General features: G+C 46.1%; 1 protein-coding gene across 45 annotated transcripts in view; it reads left to right on the top strand.

Moving 5' to 3' along the window:
* Positions 1-21206, top strand: part of SORBS1 (sorbin and SH3 domain containing 1) — a 291557-nt gene that overhangs the window by 83356 nt on the left and 186995 nt on the right. For 5 of the 45 annotated variants that reach the window (XM_065553266.1, XM_065553263.1, XM_065553257.1 and 2 more), the window contains exon 1: positions 551-726. The exons of 34 other annotated variants lie outside the window; for them this stretch is intronic. The gene's annotated coding sequence lies outside the window, so the exon portion shown is untranslated. Of the gene's footprint in view, positions 1-550; positions 727-21206 lie in introns of those variants that run through there. 6 more of the 45 variants (XM_065553246.1, XM_065553226.1, XM_065553222.1 and 3 more) reach the window with 3 other exon arrangements.

Raw genomic sequence — 21206 nt, 5'->3', positions numbered from 1 at the left:
TCAGGTTCTGAAGAAGAGCTCTGAGTAGTGCGAAAGTTTGTCTCTCTCACTAATAGAATTTGGTCCAATAAAAGATACTACTTCACCCACCTTGCCACTCTGAACATCTTTTGACATTTTTGCTGGTAACCTTAGGAGTTTTTCTCCTATTTACTAAATGGGCATACTGATACCAACAGCTTTTCCTTAGTGAAAGCTAAAGTGCAGTAAGGACTATGGATGAAAAGCACTTATCAATTTTAAGTATTTGTATGCATTAATTGACTTTTGTAGTGTGCTTGGCACTCTCTGGCTGACAGACCCTATAGACAGGTCAAATGTTATATTACAACTCAGTACAGAGGGTGTTTGAGACTATAAAGCAAAGCCTTAAAACCACTGGATTTTTCTGCCTACTGGAATTCCACAATGAAACCATTTTATACCCAAGGAATTTAAGGAGAAAAAGTCTGGACATCCTCTTCCTTCCTACAGCAGCTGTTTTCACTTTGTATTTTAATGAGTGGGCTGAACTAAAACCATAGGGGAAGGGCTTCCCCCTCTGGCACCCACACATAAAAGGCTTTGCTAGTGTGTCATGCTTTTTGCCTGTGTGAAATGAGTAAATACCTATAGCTGGACAGTTCAAAGAAAGGGCTTCATAATGTTCTTGATGGTTAAGTTCTTTGGTACAAACTTTTTTTGATTTCCCTGGATTTCAGTCTGATGTGCCTTTAGCCTCACAAAGTGAGTATTTAAACTTCTGAAAATTTAAAATCTTTGCAGTCCTTTTTTAGGTTTTCCAGCATAAATAATTTTTGATTCTCTGTTGATTTTGGAGATAGATTCTGTTTGAACTACTGCATTATATGTTCCCTGTTAACTGTAAACATCTTTTCTGCATGATTTATAATCATGTTCCATCTTTGTAAAATGCTTTGAGATCCTGATCTGAAAGGATCTATATACATTCAGTGATGTTATTGTTCAGGAAATATAGTGGAACATGTTGATTTTCTTTACATTGTAAACACTAAATGTGATATATTAAACATTATTGACTTTGTTTCCAAAGGGAGTAGACTTTAAAGGTTAAGCTCTACCTTCTCTTAGATGGTTTCTGACTGTGCTGAGTGATTTTTATCCTGTATGTGTTGATCACTTGTCTAATCAGTCTGTCTTATATGTGTTGAGAGCCACTGCTTTTTGGATTTTAATTCAACTTTATATCAACCAGAAAATTTCCCATTCCTTTAAGTACTTTCTGATGCTAAACAGAACCGAGAAAATGGTGAAAGTGGTGTTCCTTTTTGCTGGTTTTCCTTCAGCATTAGATTGCATTTGCTAAACTCAGCAAATAGCAGAATTCCCCCTAGAATACTGGGAAGCAGCCCAAAAAAAAAAATCTACGGTTACATTTTGCTGGAGGATTCTTGTAGCAGGTTGGGGTTTTTTTAAATGGTCTGCTGAAATACTTTGTTAGAAATACATTCCTGGTTGGTGCCATTCTCAAAAAGGCAGCTCTGTTAAATTTCCATAAATGAACCTCCACAAATCAAAAGTACAACAGAGCCCCTCTGTATGTAACTGCAAATGCAAGTTAATTATTAGCAATAGCGGGAAACCTTACTATATACAAGCTAGATAACAGTATTTGCCTCTGAGGAATATTGTACAACACAGGGAAGCAAGAGGAGCTCAGTTTGTAGCCATTTAAAAGTGATTTGTTTTTCAAATGTTTTGCTAAAGTTACTGTCCCAAGTTGATAGAAAATAGGAGCTGAAACCAAATCGGGATCCAAACTTCCTTGAACTTCACATCTGGTTCTGAACTTCACAGCTATACCCTGAATCATTGATGGCTAGACCCAACTTGGTGATTTACGTCCATCACTCATAGCAGGGTTAAGTTATTTAAAGAGTATTAAGGCTAGATTCTGCTCTTGGTTACATCCTGAGTAACTCCTCTGAATTCAGTGATTCCAGATTCAGTGATTTATACCAGTGTGACTGAGCAGATTTTTGACTCTTCAGGTTTAAAATCATGTATGTGGTTTGTGTTTAATACTTTCATTGACTCCGAAATTAGAACTCTGGACTGGATCCTCAGCCCTGTTCTGCCTGTCTTGCGCTGCTCTGGCAAGAGAAAGGACCTGCCGAAGTAAGATTTCCCCCATCTTTGGATGGCCTAGAGCTCACATGTCCAGCTCTAAGCCAACCCTTCCCAGCTCCTAGTCTACAGGAGACATGACCATGCTGACCTTGCAGTCCAGGAATTCTCAGCTGCTGGAATAGCTCCTTGGGATCATAGGCCCCATGTATTACATAGAGCAGCCCTGATGCTGCTCTAAGTCTTTGTCTTCACTAGGAAAAAATAAGTGTTTTCTTAACTTGGTTAGCTAACTCAAAGTAACAGGAAGCAGTTTGTCATTTTCATGCAAGTTAGCAGGTCAGGTTAAACCCCCTATAGACTTTAATGTAACGTGCTAACTCATGTGGAAGCTACAAACTACTTCATCTTCACTGGGATTTTACCATGAGTTAAGAGCATGCTTTTTTTTTTTGTAGTGAAGACAAGGCTTAAGTTACACTGGCTCAAGGAGCAAATAGCTGCAAAAGTGGCTAAAAGCGGCTTTTTGCATTCACATGATCTGGGTTGCCGCTAAAGATCTCAGCCTACGTATTTCATGACCACCTTCATTCTGAATGTTTCCATTAGGTATCTTTCATATACACAATTTATTTCCATTCTTAAATCAGTAAAGGCTTATTTTTTGTTGTTATTTATCATTGAAAATATCTCATGAGCTAACTGGTTCTAAATGAAGAGGAGTCCCCCTCTGAGGGCTTTATTTGGTGCGTGTGCCTGAGGAGACACTGTACTGTTTTTCTAACCACAGAGATTGATACGATTTAGGCAATGTGACAATATTATTTGGTACCTAGTGCTCTGTGCCTCAGTTTCTTCTCCAAAGGGTGGATTCTAGAACTGCTATATGATTTGGCACAGGCCTCCCTCCCTAGCGTAAACAGAAAGTCCAAGAAAACAAAAAGTCTTTTCACCCTCACTCAGTGTGTCCTTGTTAGCCCTCCTCCAGGGCTCCGCTGTTACCCTGTATCAAGGCTTGGCAAGTCCATTTGATCCCTTCTTCAGGGCTTCCCTCTTGTTCAAGTCTCAGGACTTCAGTTCCCAGCTCTCTCTGGGCAGGGGACCTCTGCCAGTCGCACTCCAGCCCTGGGTCTCTGTGGCGAAACCTCCCACGGCTCTTGCCTTGGTCTTGCCTCAGCCATTTCTGGCTGTTTTCTAGGCCTTCTACCCAGACTTCCCAGCATGTCCTACCATCCACCTGGCTCTTCTGCAGGGGATCCTTCCAGGATCCCCCCTCCTCAATGACTGACTACACATGCTCCCTCTTATAGATGGCATCAACCATGTCATGCCCAAACCCATCACCGGGAGGCAGATAATTAGGCACACATGGGGCTGAGCCCAGCTCCCTTAAAGGGCCAGCCCACCCTGTGACAAGGAGGAAGGATAGTCATGTGGCTAAGGCACTGGACTGGAACTCTGGGTTTATTTCCCAGCTTTGCCACAGACTTCCTGTCTGACCTCAGGCAAGTCATGTAATCTCTTGTGCCTTGGTTCCCCATCAGTAAAACAGGGGTACTAACCCTTCCTCTGTCTGCCGGGTCTGGGTAGACTGTAAATGGCTCAGGGCCAGAACTGTCTCTTACTATGTGTTTATACAGCCCTAGCATAATAGAGCCCCAGACTTGACTGGGGCCTCTAGAGGCTGCTGTGAGATAAATAATAATAATAATAAAGATCGGTTCCTTCAGGGTTTTTATATCCTCTTGTGTGTTCGAACTATTGATTGACTACTTGAAGTCCTGCTGAAAAGCCTATTTAGAAAACATGGTATGTTTTCCTGCTTGTCTCTGTTACCAAGCATTAATAAAAATGGGAGTGTAGAATTTTTTTTTTTAAGGTAAACAGCAATGGAAATAAGTACAGATATATGTACCCTACTAAACACCCTGGAGTAATATTTAGCACATGAATAAGTTTTAACTTAGCAAAAACTTATTTGTAGATCCCACTAAAATCAGCCAGTTCCATCTGGATTCTTTAAAGACTCCCCAGAGCCCAGAATTCCGGGATGTCCTACTATACAAGAAATCCCAGCCAGCCCCTGACCTGGTTGGGATCTGACTTCCAAGAATTATGCATTTAGGCTCCTAGGAATCTGTCATAACTCTAGAAGGACTTAGTAGGCTGTCATGAAGCTTAAATAGGTCTCTGAAGCCTGGTTCTGTGACAAATCAAAACCCTCCCAGGCTGCTGTCTTAGGATCCAAACCTGTGCTCATCTCAATGCTGAGGTCACCTTTGTTGTCTGTTTAAAAATTCTTTGAATGCTAGGTCTCATTCAGTATCCTGATCTTTTCTGTGTGATGTAATAATCATTTCCATGACAATCAACTGTGGTGGCAGAAAAAAGATTGATGTAGGATGAAGAAAAATAAAGCAGTAGTGGCAAATCAGTGGTGTCCTATGTGGTAAGAAAAGGAGGCACAGTAAAATAGAAAATATGGTATATTATATGTATAAGTGTTTGAAAATGGGATGTTATCCAGGGTGTGTCACTGGCTGTTTAATGAGTATAGAAAGTTGATATTCTCCATGCCATAAAGAGCAGAACATTACCTGTATTTAATTAGATATCTTCTTCTGGACAAGATATACAAGCTGCACAGGAAGGTGTTGTTTTCTCATGAAGTTTAGCTGAAACTTGTTGGTGTGTTTCTCTCTCCTTCCTCTCTAATGCTATCTCAAGTTGAATTCTGCAGAAGGATAGGAGAAGAGATGCAAGAACTAAAATAACTAACGCTGATATTTGAAAGCAGGACGGACTTGGGAATCCTTAGTCATGTAAGTCTTTGTGTCTGAATTATTGACCTCGATTCTGCAATTGGGTAGTGCAGGCTCCCCCTGTTGAAGTCAATGGGGCTTCCAGCAGGTGCAAGGACCTACACAGATAAAGGGTGCAGGATCAGGGCCATAGTTTGGGTTTACACTGGTGTAACTAAAATCAGTAGTAATTCCATTTTAAGTCAGCAGAGTTACTCTGGATTGACACTGGAGTAAATAATAGTGGTATATGGCCACAGTGCTGATAGCTGACATTCCCGGTGCTACAGGGTTTGTGGTTTGGGTCTCAAAGATGCTTGAAAAGTGCTTGTATGGTTAGATCAGAATAGATTTAGTCTGAGACTTTCAAAGTGGTGTCAAAGAGTTAGGTGCTCAACTCCCATTGAAATTCAGTAATGATCAACCCCTAGCTCTTATCTAGTGTGTTTCATCAGCAAATCTCCATGCGCTTTACAAATGAGGTCAGTATCGTTATCCCTATTCTACAGATGGGGAAACTGAGTCACAGAGCGGGGAAGTGACTTGCCCAGGTCAACCAGCAGGTCAGTGGCAGTGGAACCACGGGGTGAGGGGTTCTAGCACCCTGCAATGAAAACATTGTGGGGGCAGATCTAGGTTTCCATCCCTCCAATGATTTCTGTGGTGTGATTAGGACCCAGATATGTTCCCCCCCCACACACACAAGAACGGGATCCAGAGAGGGGCTGGAGCGGCCACTCCAGTGCACAAGATCGGGCTGGCCACCAGGGAGCAGGTAGGGGTCCCCAACCCAGCCTGGTTCTGCCTTTAAGCCACCTGGGTCCTGATGGAGACGCCCACCATAGGGGAGGAGGAGCATATGCTCTAGCTGCTGAGGTGGGGTGGAGAATGGGACAGGGTACTGGCACCTGGATGGGGGAAGGGAGGCATTGGTGCACAGGATGCCAGCTGCCAAGGAGGGGATGGAGGAGCACAGGGAACAGGCCACCAGCTGCCCAGGAACTACCATAGGAACGACTAGGGTGACCAGATCACACAGGTGAAATATCGGGATGCGGGGTGGAGCAAAACAAAAGGCCGCTGGAGCTCCACACCCCGTCCCCCCCCCACCAGCTTGCCTCCGCTCTGTCTCCACCTCCCCGCTTCCTCCAGCGCTTGCGCCGCCATACAGCTGATCAGCAAAAGCCTGGGATGGAGGGGGAGGAGGAGGAATGCGGCGTCCTTGGGGAAGAGGCGGGGCCAGGGTGGGGATTTGGGGAGGGATCCAATGGGGTAGTGAGGGGGCGGGGCTGAGGGCATGGGGCTAGGGCGGGGATTTGGGGAGGGATCCAATGCGGGAAGGAAGGAGCGGAGTCGGGGCGGGGGGGGCGCGAGCCCCCTCCGGGCTCTGCTCCGCCTGTGAGCGGAGGCAAAATATTGGGACAATTCGCGTCCCGAGGTAGGTCGGGACGCGGGACAAATAAGCAAATATCGGGACAGTCCCGATAAAATCGGGACGTCTGGTCACCCTAGGAATGACGGTGGGAACTACCAGGCTGCCCCTTCCCAGCCAGGAGCTGCCTGTCTTCCCCCACTCTGTCGTAGTCGCTCCCCTCACTCCCCCTTTGCCCCCCCATGCACAGGGAGCTTCCACCCCCAGAGTGGCAGAGCCAGGAATAGAAGCCAGGTCTCCTGCGTCCTAGCCCAGTGCCCCATCCAGTAGATCATGCTGCCCATAGATTACTTTGAAAATCCCCAGCCTTAGAGAATTATCATTAGAAAGGAAACACCATCTTTAATCATGTTCATTTGCAATGCTTCTCACTCCCAACAGGATTTGGGGATATATTAAATGGTTTTCAATCCAATCCTCACCAGCAAGGTCGGTTTTTACATGGGCTCCAGAACAATTATTTCATTAGTAAATCTGTGTATAGATGAATTAAAAAATACATAATTCCATTGACATTTTGTTTTGTCTAAGACAGCTTGTTTAAATACTCTACTAGTATAATCAAGAACAGGAAATTGACCCTGTTTAGTCCCACATGCTTGCACTGGAGACAGCAGGTGATGTCATCTCCTTGTTGAAGTTCCCACACAGTATTTAATACATCCTTGATCTTTCCTCAAAGTGTTGTTTACTCTAAAATATCTGCTTTTCATAGGGAAGAGGAAACCTGCCATAAATGTTCTCCCTAGCAAGGCATGTGCTTTAAGAAAAGAGTGTGACTTTAAAATCTACTAGGGCTTTTCATGTGATCAGCTACTCCTATAAATGGGAAACAATCAGTGGCCCCCACACACTGAGGCTGAGGGATTGTAAACAAGAAACTATCCAAAAATACCATGGGTTTTGGCAGGGGTGGAACATTTTGCAGGAAGTTCATCTGTAGATAACATACAAGGCTACCACTTTAAAAGGCTTTTTAATAAGATCAAAAGTTTCCCACATTTTTTTAGTGTGATAATTTGTATTCTCACTGCTTTTGTACATGTTGGATATGATTTAAGTTTATGGACTTATCTAAAGAACCAGAATCGCCTCCTGCATACCCATGGCAGTTCATCTATAACACTGAGGGGAACAAGCAGGGTGGTTTTCTAGAGAGCAGTTTAAAATGCTTTTCTTTCCTATTTGCCAAGTTTTTATTCTCAGTAGAATTTAATGACTCAAGTCTTGAAAAACTTCCATACATGGTTAAAGTGTAACCACTGGTGGGGATTTATTTAAACGATAGAGTTTCAGACAAACTCGCGTGGCTTTCTTCAATAGCCTCTTAGTTCTCTTCTGCAAGTTGGTGTGGCAGCTACTAAATGTGTTCACAGACAAGCCACTCCCAAACACCATGAGGGTGGAAGCTTATCAAAGTAAGTGATGTCTGTACGTGGTGATTGTAACCTGCTCAGATCTGCCATGCTGATTAGACAGATAGAAGCCAACCTAGACTGGTCTGGGGATGTAGATCAGTAGTAGAGTGCATGCGTTGCATGTATGAGGCCTTGGGTTCATTCCCCAGGTTCGTCTTTGGGGGGGAGCTCAGTGGCTTGAGCATTGACCTGCTTAAACCTAGGGTTGTGAGTTTAATCCTTGAGAGGACCAGTTGGGGATTGGTCCTGCTTTGAGCAGCATGTTGGACTAGATGACCTCCTGAGGTCCCTTCCAACCCTGATATTCTATTATTCTAGACAGATAGAAGCCAGTCTCCCCCAACAGTCAAGTCAAGGAAAGCCAGAAAGATGGACATATCTCTATCTGTAGTTTCATGGGGCTCCTTCAACCTTCTCACTATTCCCCCATGGCTTCCCAGACCTCACCTGTCTTTTCCTCCTGCTTCACTGCTGTCTCTTTACTCACTAGTTGGTGCAATAACTGGGGTAATATAATTGACTTTGTATGTTGGCCCCAATTGGCTTGCAGTTGTATCCATTTATCTGTTTACAGCAACTTAGTGTATACAGCACTTATTACTGACCATGTTGGTATGAAAAGTCAGCAGAAGTTTCTAAGCCCTTACTGTCTCATGGCTTAATGTATCTTGACGTTTATATGTAAACAATCCTATGAAATAATTTACAATTTCCCATGCAGTTGGCAGAGCCCTGATACTAGCAAGTAACTTCTAAACACTTAGGGGAGGTACTGTGGTTGAGAGCTTGTTAATGTCAGGCAGGGACTCCTGAATTCTAATGCTAGCTCCGCCTAGCCTGTCATGTGACCTTGGGTAAGTCACTAAACCCGGCCATTGGGGGCATCTAGCCCCCAGCCCCTCCCCTTGTGCCCAAGGCGACGCCTCTCCCCTCCCCTTTTATGCCCCTCCCTTGCAGGAGCCCAGAGCACCCCTGCCGTGGCCCCCAGCACCGGATGGTCAGGCGGCCACCCCCAGCCCTAGTGCGCTGGGTGGCCAGCCCTAGAGCGCAGGGCGGGTAGTGCGGTCCCAGCACCAGCTTCCCCGAGTCCCTGCGAGAGGCAAGCCGGCAGCCCCAGCTAGTCTGGGCTTGGCCAGGGCAGAGCACCGAGAACTGCAGGAGGGAGCCTGGGGGTGGAGTGTGGGCGGGGCCACACCAGGCTGTTTGGGGAGGTACAGCCTCCCCCTGCCTACGATGCCCATACACTTAACCACTCTGGGTGAGATTTTCTACAGCACACAGCATTGACCAAACTCTACTCCCACTGAAATCAGTGGAGGTCTAATTCTTATTTACACTCAGGCCACTAAAGGAGCCTTAAGATTGGGCCCTTTACACTGCCAGACTGGAATTAAGGAGCCTCAGTTCAAATGAGAATCAGGCCCTGGGAGTTTTACTTCTGACTTCAGTGGGACCAGCTGGTTACAACTCTGGACGTCTCATCTTGTGTCTCTGTTTCCTGATCTGTAAAATGGAACAAATAATGCCTGCCTGCCTCATACAGCTGTGGTGAGGATTAATGAATTTTTGTACTGCCCTTTGACGATATCCAATGCTATGTAAGTGCCTGCTCACGTCATTCACTTGGACTAATTTATTAGCTGTTCAGTGAAGAATTCATAAGGTATTTTATATTCCTCTGAGGAACTGTACCAGATGGAGTGATTTACTTTTATTAATCATACGCAAGTATCAAAGATTAATATAGAACCCAACATGCCATGTTTATTGCTGAAATGCTAGACTGCATCATTCTGAGTGATATCCTGTCTTGTGTTAACCATACTATAGATCACAAGACTATTAGTGAGAGCCAATTACATTCTGTCATAACATTATAACAATCTACCAATTGCCCATGGCATTTCGTAACGGATCCTTGTTAAAGTTCACAAGGATATAACTCTCTAACTGCCACATGCATTTTGCAGATTGATAATGGAGCATTTTGTTACAGAAATTAACCGCCTTTTTCCTCTTACTGTTAACAGACTAAAGCTTAAATTAATACTCTACAATGTACCTTGGGGTAATGTTTCTCAATTTGCATTCAAGTGTTGGCAGAAGTAAATAAAAATATATTTTAAGGCTTTCTTGTTATTTGATCAGAGACCGTTGTTTGATAAATAAAGAGGCCACTGTATTAGGCGTAGATTAATATAGTTATGGTCTCCTCATAAACAAACTGGCTAACAGATGGCCTGATTCTTTTCTCGGAGGAGTAGTCCTTACTCATCCAAGCAGTCCCATTGATATTATTGGGAGTATGCATGGAAGGGCTGTTTGCTTGTGTACAAGCTTGCGAGATCAGGTTGTAAACAGGTGACACAGCATAGCCATTCTTTGTGTGTGTCAGGGCAGGGCGGGTGGTGAGGGAGGCCAGTAGGGTTGGGTTGTCTTGAAGCACAGAACATGCACATCTTCTGCTATTTCAGTGGGTCAACAATTGTGGCACAAAAGTAACATTGATCTGAAATGTAGCTTGAGGAAATGTCTTATTTCATTTCTACTCTGTTCAAATCATAGGCAGAGCTAGAATCTATAAAGATACATAAATCTTTCCTGGACTTAATCTATATTTCCTTCTCTTTGTGGCATATTCCATCTCTATTAACACTGGAATAAACAGGATCCACTAGAGCAGGTTAAATACAGATAATAACATTGACTGTTTGTGAACAGCAATACAGTAAGGAAAGACCACAGTGGTTTGATAACTTGGGAGCAGTAAAACAGGTTGGAATTGAGTAATTCAGCACTTTTCCAATAAATGTGTAGAGTTCTAAATTACTCCAGCAGAGAACTCCTGTGCAAACTCTGACTTGCCATGCAGCCTGTCTGAAAGTATCTCCTATTAAAGGCATTACATTTAATCAACAATAATATTTTAAAGTTAATATCATTCTTCAGGTCCCAAACTACAGAGTACCACTGAAGTGCAGCCACTTCTTGGGACTGAAGGCAGTGGTCAGCATGCTGCAAGGCAATCAGGAGAGGGCAAATTTCATGTAAGGGCAAACCCCTGCTCTTCTGAAAGGGCCATGGGATATTAATGTCTTAACAGACAAGGATGCTGGGTTCTCCAGAGTCTCATTTGAAGACTCACACAGTAACCTGTGTGGAACACAGTGTGTATGTCTTGGGGTGAGGAAGGGCTGAATCAAGTTTGCTGGACTTTGATGCTCTGATTTCAGGGAGTTTGGTGTTCCAAAGTTAATGTTCAGACCATTTAAGCCATCCCCTCTGGCTTTTTATTCATATTGCTTCTGCCAAATGTTCTGCACTAACCTTGTCTTTGCTATAAATACTGCAGTGCTTGGAATCTGGAGTTGGCTTCTTCATCTGTTGTAGTTACAACAAATGTGGTCGAGCTGTATCCAAACAACTTCTTATCTTAGCTGACAAATGGTTGTGGTTTGTATGTTTGTGTGTCCACACTGATGCTACCTAACTGCATGTGCATCAGTACATATGGGGGGGAAATCTATTCCATTCTGCCTCTGCAGAGGATAAAGCATCTGCAGGACAACTCACAGAATAAACTCTGGGAAGGTCAATTACAAATTGAGGTGGGAAGAAGGAGGGCTGGCAAACTCCATAGATAAACATGATCAGGAGTTCCTGTCTAAGTGTTATGACCTGGTTACAGAATGACAACCATTTGCCAGCTGAGGTTGTGATCCATGGTTATTTGCCATGGTTACTAACAGTGAATCAGCAATGTTGGGTGTGGATAGACCCATATTTAGAGCCAAGTCTGTCACTGATTAAGAGTTATAATGTAGACAGCCCCACAGCATGTGTTAATTTGCCATCCACATTTTGCAAAATCTCGGAAGGAAAACTTAGATGCTGTTGAGCACTGCTGAGTCTCTGTACTGGTGGGAAGAAGGCAGGAAATATAGTGGGTCATAAAAATAAAATAAAACCTGAAGCTGGCAGCAAATTCCAATTTTTTAAAAAAAATTGATAAGCCAAGAGTTTCATGCCATAAACATTTCAGGTCCACAATACATAACATTGTCATTGAGAGTCAAACGCCACCTTTTTGCATGCGGAAAGTTGTAAATCAAATTTGGCAGTTCTAGTCTGAGAATTTGTCAGTTGGAACTAGGACAGCATTTTGGCTTGTTCATTGATAGTTTTGGAGCGGAATTGGGGGTAGATTAAAACAATTCTGATTCTGGGGGTTCTACATTTATATAGGCTGCACTTTTTGATGGTCAATGAGAGTTAGGCACCTGCTGTTTTAGGGCCTCATCTACAGCTCACTGTTATCAATGGACAGACTCCTGTTGACTTCAATGGGCTTTGGCTCTGGCCCTAACAATGCAAAGCAAACAATACATTACAGTTTCTAGGACAGGAAGCCAAGAAAATTTTTGCCGAGTGAAACTTCCAGGGGGAATTATGTTAGACAGAATAATTAGCCATTATGGGATACAGCACATTGGACTTAACCCTTCTGAGTATAGTTGTTCAGGGTACAAAGGGGGAATCTCTCTGATAAGAAGAGGTCAGTGGAGCTCCTTCAAGGATGGGATCTGAAAGACTGATAGGTGGAGTCTGAGCTTGTCAATAAGGGAGAGTGAGTTGGATGATGAGAGAGCAGTATATTTCCCTAAGCCTGTACCTGTCAAGATTAAGTTTGACTGAGTCTGTACTAGACTTCGGCTTAAACTTTCATAAGTGGCAAAGTCACTTAGGAGCCAAAGCCCCATTTTCAAGTGACTTAGACACTCGGAGCCGATGTCTCAATTAAAGTCCCCAAGGCACTTTTGAAAATGTTACCCTTTTGGCTGAAGTTCCCCACCACTGCTAACGCTGGGTCCATCAGTGATGGCACCACTGGGAGCACTAGTGTAGAGAAGGGCATTGCTGGCCACCAGCATTTTAACCACCGCATCATCTAGACCTGTTCTGCTCAGGGTAGGTGACAGGCTGGTTAAAATGCTGGCAGTTGGCCAACAGTAGCACGGCTACCATGGCTAGCACAGTGGAGCTGAATCAGGGGTAGCCAGTGTGGGAAACTTTTGAGAAGAAAAAATGGTGTGTAAACACAGTCTGTGTAGTTCTGATGTGACTCCCCCCCCAACCCCTGGTTTCTGTCTTAATAAAATCTTTATTAAAAAAACAGATCCTTGTAGTTTGAGATTCCTAGGGGAAACACTCCTAGAGCTGACAAAAACCAAAATGGGGAAACTCTATGGAGTTCTTGGTGGAAAGGCAATGTACAGAGCAGCCTGACCTTTATGAACCAGGTTCACATTAGATGCAGTTTCATGTGGGACACCAAACAGCCATTACCTGGGAATGACTCTTGATTATTCCTGGACTAGGTTCAAGCTAATGATTTAGTGGAGTGGTGACTATACCCAGTCCCTTTATCATGCTGTGTATACACGCTTCTCTAGGCACGTTCAGAGAGTGCCTTAGTTGAAGGGCATCTAACCATTACTCTCAGCATGTTAATCAGCTCCTAGGATCCAGATTGTAGACATGAAACCCAAAGCTGCATTGTGTCCATAGGAAAACAGAGCCCCTAGAGAGTTCACTAACTATACAGAATTCCTCTTCTTATCAAAGGTGGCGGCATGGTCTAGTGGTTAGAGTAAATGACTGAGAGCTGGGTTCAACTCACAGCTCTGCCAATGAATTGCCATGAGACTTTTGGACAAGTCACTGCAATGCCTCCTGCCTCAGTTTCTCCATCAATAAAATGGGGGCAACACTCATATTTCACAATAAAAGATCCTGAGTTGGCCAGTGCTACAGAAATGCAAAGTCTCACTATTATCATCAGCTTCGCACTTAGCTTCATAATGAGAAGTACAGATGGTTTGTTAGTGCTAACAAGACTCGTCCTGTGATGCAGTCAGAGACTTGCCATTTGCAATGGCATAGTTTCCATTTGCCATGATGGTCTATTTCAGAGCTGCTTCTCATTATTTAGTACTGGGTTATATCACTTTATTTCTGTAGATACTTCTATCAGAAACCAACTCCAGAAGTGGTGGCTTGGCAGTAAATCAGGGTGACATACTCCAGCTTTCACAGAGACTTAAGGCTTAAGTATTTTGGTTCTGATGTTTCCTCTTCACCTTACTTATCATGCTGGCATTGCTGGGGATTGACTGATGCAAGACCGCTATTCTGGATGTTCATCACCATCCCATACAGACAGTAAGTGGTGTTAGCAACATTTAAAATAAAAAGTGACTTGTTGATGTAAGAGACAAGTGTTTCGGGTTGCTAAGTTGTCTTTGTTTTGGGAAATCTATTAAGATGTCAAGTAGTCCCTATGGTAAACAGCATTCTGATCCTCCCAGTTGTGTAGCTCCGACATTTAGCACTGACAGCTAGTTCTGTAGGTAATGGTGCATTCAGCTTCCACAGCTATTCTCCTAACAGATCTCTCTATCTGCTTATGGGCTGCTGCTAACAATTTGCATGGCAATTCATACTAATTGCCAGCAGCACTGTCACCTGTTACTAGCAATTCATAGTCAAATGCTGCCTCTCCACGCAATAATTATCCATGTTAAAAGATGCTTCCATAACATACTGTGCTCCGTAAACAACACTCCTGTACTGACATTCGCCTTGTGCTTTCTAAAGAACACTGATGAAAACCAGCTTGGCTTCAAGCAGGCTACTTCCAGCCCTTACTGCGGTGCACAGAGTAGGGGTGAGTGCTGGAATCTCCCCAACTCCTGCACAGGAGCCAGGGCAAGTGCACCCCTGCACTCAAGGGAGTGCCACACTGCTGCTATATGCATCCATGGGGCGCAAGCCACCCCAAAAGGAGCAGAGCATTGGCTCCCAATGCACACCAGCCCACAGAGTTAGAGGGAGCAGGCTATGCCATTCTAAGTGATGGTGCAATGAGGGCACTGGCCCGGTGATTTGGGGAGCTTGGGGGAATTGAGCCCTCTGTGCCCCTACTGGGGCAATGCAGCTCCACACCCACCCCACTCCCCCATGGCAAAATGCCACAATCTCTAACTCCTCAGATCTCACTTCACCAGAGTCTCACTTTATGGAAATGGCTGGTTTGATTTCCAGCAGTTGAGTCAGTAAAATAACATGACTTAGCACCTTGGCATTGCCCTCCATTCAGGGCTTTCGCTATGAGGGAGGAAAGTAGGATTAGCCCCATTTTACTGTGGGGAAACCGAGGCATCAAGAGTTAAGTGACTTGGCCGTGGTGTCACAGGGAATCTGTGGCAGAGCTGGGGTAACTTCCAATCTGATGCCTTAACCACATCCTTCCTCTCTGTTTTACTTCCATTGTTTCCAAGTAAAAATTGAAGCACTTTATCATTTTGAGAAGAATAACTAGGCTCTCAAACCTGTTTGGCTGTGCTGTGATGTGATGGTAGCTCTCCTTTCCATAGGAACTATGGACATGCGTCTCCCTTCTCAGTTTGATTGCTGAACAGCTGCTGAGCTGTTTCTCTGGTTTACTATCCCTGCCCAGCCATTTCCGCTCTTTTCCTACCCTGGGAAGTTCAAGGCTGCAATTAGGGGACTGGATAACTCCAGGAGTTCAGAACAGCTCTCAGAACCGTTTAGTTCAGGGTCAGCCAGCCTGAATTTGACACAAGTCAAGAGATTGAAGGTTATTGTTGCTGAAGTGAGTTGCTGGAATCAGTCTAGTTCCTAGTGTGCTGGAATCTGTCATGATCAGTTCTAACTTTTGGCACGTTCTGTAGGACTCAGTGCAGAGGCTGAATGTGGCATGAGCACAGTCTCCTCCCAGAGGTGGCTTCCAAAAGAGCTCAAGCATATTAGTAGCAATCAGCGCTTCCATAGTGCTTTCCAGCTGGAGATCTCAAAGTGCCTTATGAAGATGGTATTATTATCCTCCCTTTTACAGATGGGGGAAGAACAGAGATACAGAGTCATTAAAAGTGACTTGCCCACAGTCACACAGGGCCTCCATGGCACAGCTGAGGTTAGACCCACCGACTGCAGAATCCCCAGCTACCTCCTTATGATAGTTCAGTGGGGGGAAGCATTTGCCCATATCATTCTGTGGATTTTGCAGACAGGCTGCATTGACTTCAGTGGGCTTTGGAGAAGGCCCAGAGTAGTGCTTTAATTTCCAATGCTTCTAATCTGTCACCATTCTCAGCTAATTTGTTTAAAAAGGCACAATCCATTTCCTTGGGAAATCTGCCAACTGAACCCAGCTTTTCTCCTTACATATTGTGGTTGTATGTCGAGTTGCTCTTATGTTCAGATTTAGTGCAGATTACAGGGTGTACTTACTTAGCTTTTTCTTTGTGAAGTCCCTAGTCAGAATCCTATGTAATCAGTGTGCCTGTGGGATCCTGGCCTAATGGGGAGCTAGTGAAACTCTAGCCGTGTGTGTATTCCTTGGCTCTGACTATATAAGGGATGGGGGAAGGATGCCACTTTCCAAGTATGCAAAGTGCTTGTATGGCTTATTTCAACTCAGGGTATGTCTACACTACGAAATTAGTTCGAATTTATAGAAGCCGGTTTTATAGAAATCGGTTGTATACAGCCGATTGTGTGTGTCCCCACATAAAATGCTCTAAGTGCTCTAGTCGGCGGACCGCGTCCACAGTACCGAGGCTAGCGTCGACTTCCGGAGCATTGCACTATGGGTAGCTATCCCACAGCTATCCCACAGTTCCCGCAGTCTCCGTCGCCCATTGGAATTCTGGGTTGAGATCCCAATGCCCGGATGATGCAAAACAGTGTCGCGGGAGGTTCTGGGTACATGTTGTCAGGCCCCTCCCCCTCCGTCACAGCAACGGCAGACAATAGATTCGCGCCTTTTTACCTGGGTTACCTGTGCAGACAACATACCACGGCAAGCATGGAGCCCGCTCAGCTCACCGTCACCATATGTCATCTGGGTACCGGCAGACGTGGGACTGCATTGCTACACAGCAGCAGCAGCTAACTGCCTTTTGGCGTAGACGGTGCAGTAGACTGGTAGCCTTCATCGGCGATCTGGATGCTGGCAGCTGTGGGGCTGGCAGCCGTAGGGCTGCATTGCACCAGCCCCTTGCCTTTTGGCAGTAGATGGTGTATTACGACTGGTAACCGTCCTATTACAAGTTGGATCATCGCACATTAGCAGAATCTTCCCTGAGCAGCAGATTGTGCAATAGGCCTGAAGGCCATCGTAATACACTAACTGCCAAGTGCCCAGTATTTGCTGCCAAGCACCCAGAAAGATGCCGAGGGCTATCAGTCACGCTGCACCATCGTCTTAAGATGTAAAAAATAGATTTGTTCTGTATTCATTTGCTTCCCCGTCCCTCCGTCAAATCAACGGCCTGCTAAACCCAGGGTTTTCAGTTTAATCTTTGGGGGGACCATTCTGTGTGACAGTTGTTTGTATTTCTCCCTGATGCACAGCCACCTTTCTTGATTTTAATTCCCTGTACCTGTACGCCATGTCATCACTCGGCCCGCCCTCACTCCCATCCTCCCTCCTTCCCCTGGTCCGTCAGATACTAGTTTCGCGCCTTTTTTCAGACCAGGCGCCATAGCTAGCACTGGGATCATGGAGCCCGCTCAGATCACCGCGGCAATTATGAGCACTATGAACACCACACGCATTGTCCTGGAGTATATGCACAGCCAGGACATGCCAAGGCGAAACCCAGACCAGCCGAGGAGGCGATTGCAGCGCGGCGAAGAGAGTGATGAGAAAATTGACATGGACATAGACCTCTCACAAGGCACAGGCCCCAGCAAATGTGGAAATCATGGTGTCACTGGGGCAGGTTCATGGCGTGGAACGCCGATTCTGGGCCCGGGAAACAAGCACAGACTGGTGGGACCGCATCGTGCTGCAGGTGTGGGACGATTCCCAGTGGCTGCGAAACTTTCGCATGCGTAAGGGCACTTTCATGGAACTTTGTGACTTGCTTTCCCCTGCCCTGAAACGCCAGAATACCAGGATGAGAGCAGCCCTCACAGTTGAGAAGCGAGTGGCGATAGCCCTGTGGAAGCTTGCAACGCCAGACAGCTACCGGTCAGTCGGGAATCAATTTGGAGTGGGCAAATCTACGGTGGGGGCTGCTGTGATCCAAGTTGCCAGGGCAATGAAAGACCTGGTGATATCAAGGGTAGGCAATAGTGGATGGTTTTGCTGAAATGGGATTCCCAAACTGTGGTGGGGCCATAGACGGAACCCATATCCCTATCTTGGCACCGGAGCACCAAGCCACCGAGTACATAAACCGCAAGGGGTACTTTTCAATGCTGCTGCAAGCCCTGGTGAATCACAAGGGACGTTTCACCAACATCAACGTGGGATGGCCGGGAAAGGTACATGATGCTCGCGTCTTCAGGCACTCTGGTCTGTTTCGAAAGCTGGAGGAGGGGACTTTCTTCCCGGACCAGAGAGTAACCGTTGGGGATGTTGAAATGCCTATCGTGATCCTTGGGGACCCAGCCTACCCCTTAATGCCATGGCTCATGAAGCCGTACACAGGCAGCCTGGACAGTAGTCAGGACCTGTTCAACTATAGGCTGAGCAAGTGCCGAATGGTGGTGGAATGTGCATTTGGATGTTTAAAAGCGCGCTGGAGCAGCTTACTGACTCGCTCAGACCTCAGCGAAAAGAATATCCCCATTGTTATTGCTGCTTGCTGTGCGCTCCACAATATCTGTGAGAGTAAGGGGGAGACATTTATGGCGGGGTGGGAGGTTGAGGCAACTCGCCTGGCCGCTGATTACGCGCAGCCAGACACCAGGGCGGTTAGAGGAGCACAGCAGGGCGCGGTGCGCATCAGAGAAGCTTTGAAAACGAGTTTTGTGACTGGCCAGGCTACTGTGTGAAACTTCTGTTTGTTTCTCCTTGATGAACCCTCCAACCCCCCCCCCCGACCCGGTTCACTCTACTTCCCTGTAAACCAACCACCCCACCCTCCCCTCCCCACTTCGAGCACCGCTTGCAGAGGCAATAAAGTCATTGTTTTTTCACATTCATGCATTCTTTATTAATTCCTCACACAAGTAGGGGGATAATTGCCAAGGTAGCCTGGGATGGGTGGGGGAGGAGGGATGGAAAAGGACACACTGCATTTTAAAACTTTAACTCTTATTGAAGGCCAGCCTTCTGATGCTTGGGCGATCATCTGGGGTGGAGTGACTGGGTGGCCGGAGGCCCCCCCACCGTGTTCTTGGGCGTCTGGGTGAGGAGGCTATGGAACTTGGGGAGGAGGGCTGTTGGTTACACAGGGGCTGTAGCGGTGGTGTCTGCTCCTGCTGCCTTTCCTGCAGCTCAACCATACACTGGAGTATATCAGTTTGATGCTCCAGCAGACGGAGCATTGACTCTTGCCGTCTGTCTGCAAGCTGACGCCACCTATCATCTTCAGCCCGCCACTTGCTCTTTTCATCCCTCCATTCAGCCCGCCACCTCTCCTCTCGTTCATATTGTGCTTTTCTCATGTCTGACATTGACTGCCTCCACGCATTCTGCTGTGCTCTATCAGCGCGGGAGGACATCTGGAGCTCCGTGAACATATCGTCCCGCGTCCTCAGTTTTCTCTTTCTAATGTTCACTAGCCTCTGCGAAGGAGAAACATTTGCAGCTGGTGGAGGAGAAGGGAGAGGTGGTTAAAAAAGACACATTTTATAGATGGGTACACTCTTTCGTTACAAGGTCGCATTTTTCCTCTGCCTGCCGGTTTGGTATGAGAGATCACTCACGCAGTGCCCCAGGCAACATATTTCGGCTTGCAGGCAGCCATGGTAAGCCACAGTCTTTTGGCTTTTTTAACCTTCTTAACATGCGGGAAAGGTTTCAAACAGCAGCGCATTTCCCATATCAAGGATGAATTGGGTTGGCCATTTAAAATGGGTTTTCAATGTAAAAGGAGGGGTGCGGTTTCCGGGTTAACATGTGGCACAAACCCAAGTAAACCACCCCCCCACACAAACACCCGATTCTCTGGGATGATCACTTCACCCCTCCCCCCACCGCGCGGTTAACAGCGGGGAACATTTCTGTTCAGAAGAGCAGGAACGGCCACCTCTGAATGTCCCCTTAATAAAATCACCCCATTTCAACCAGGTGACCGTGAATGATATCACTCTCCTGAGGATAACAAAGAGAGATAAGGAATGGATATTTTCTGCATGCCAGCAAACACCGGGACCATACGCTGCCATGCTTTGTTATGCAATGATTCCAGACTACGTGCTACTGGCCTGGCGTGGTAAAGTGTCCTACCATGGCGGACGGGATAAGGCAGCCCTCCCCAGTAACCTTTTGCAAAGGCTTTGGGAGTACATGAAGGAGAGCTTTCTGGAGATATCCCTGGAGGATTTCCGCTCCATCCCCATACACGTTAACAGACTTTTCCAGTAGATGTACTGGCCGCGATTGCCAGGGCAAATTAATCATTAATCATTAAACACGCTTGCTTTTAAACCATGTGTAATATTTACAAAGGTACACTCACCAGAGGTCTCCTGTGTGCCCTGAGGGTCTTGGGTGAGTTCGGGGGTTACTGGTTCCAGGTCCAGGGTGACAAACATATCCTGGCTGTTGGGGAAACCGGTTTCTCTGCTTCCTTGCTGCTGTGAGCTACCTACAGTACCTCCATCCTCATCTTCCTCGTTCCCCGAACCGTCTTCCCTGTGTGTTTCTCCATTGACGGAGTCATAGCACACGGTTGGGGTAGTGGTGGCTGCACCCCCTAGAATGGCATGCAGCTCCGCGTAGAAGCGGCAAGTTTGCGGCTCTGCCCCGGACCTTCCATTTGCTTCTCTGGCTTTGTGGTAGGCTTGCCGTAGCTCCTTAACTTTCACGCGGCACTGCTGTGTGTCCCTGTTATGGCCCCGGTCCTTCATGGCCTTGGAGACCTTTTCTAATACTTTGCCATTTCTTTTACTGCTATGGAGTTCAGCTAGCACTGATTCATCTCCCCATATGGTGAGCAGATCCCGTACCTCCCGTTCGGTCCATGCTGGGGCTCTTTTGCGATCCTGGGACTCCATCACGGTTACCTGTGCTGATGAGCTCTGCGTGGTCACCTGTGCTCTCCACGCTGGGCAAACAGGAAATGAAATTCAAACGTTCGCGGGTCTTTTCCTGTCTACCTGGTCAGAGCATCTGAGTTGAGTGCTGTCCAGAGCGGTCACAATGAAGCACTGTGGGATAGCTCCCGGAGGCCAATAACGTCGAATTCCGTCCACGCTACCCCAGTTCCGACCCGCAAAGGCCGATTTTATCGCTAATCCCCTCATCGAAGGTGGTGTAAAGAAACCGGTTTAAAGGGCCCTTTAAGTCGAAAGAAAGGGCTTCGTTGTGTGGACGTGTCCAGGCTTAATTCTATTTAACGCTGCTAAAGTCGACCTAAACCCGTAGTGTAGACCAGACCTCAGTTGTGGAATGAATCCCGCTCAGCCTGGCTCAGAGAGGAACCA

This window comes from Chrysemys picta, chromosome 7 (assembly GCF_011386835.1).
Source record: "Chrysemys picta bellii isolate R12L10 chromosome 7, ASM1138683v2, whole genome shotgun sequence".
NCBI classification, from domain to species: domain Eukaryota; kingdom Metazoa; phylum Chordata; order Testudines; family Emydidae; genus Chrysemys; species Chrysemys picta.
The sequence above is the reverse complement of the archived record's forward strand: the minus strand, read 5'-3'. Positions and strand labels throughout refer to the sequence as shown.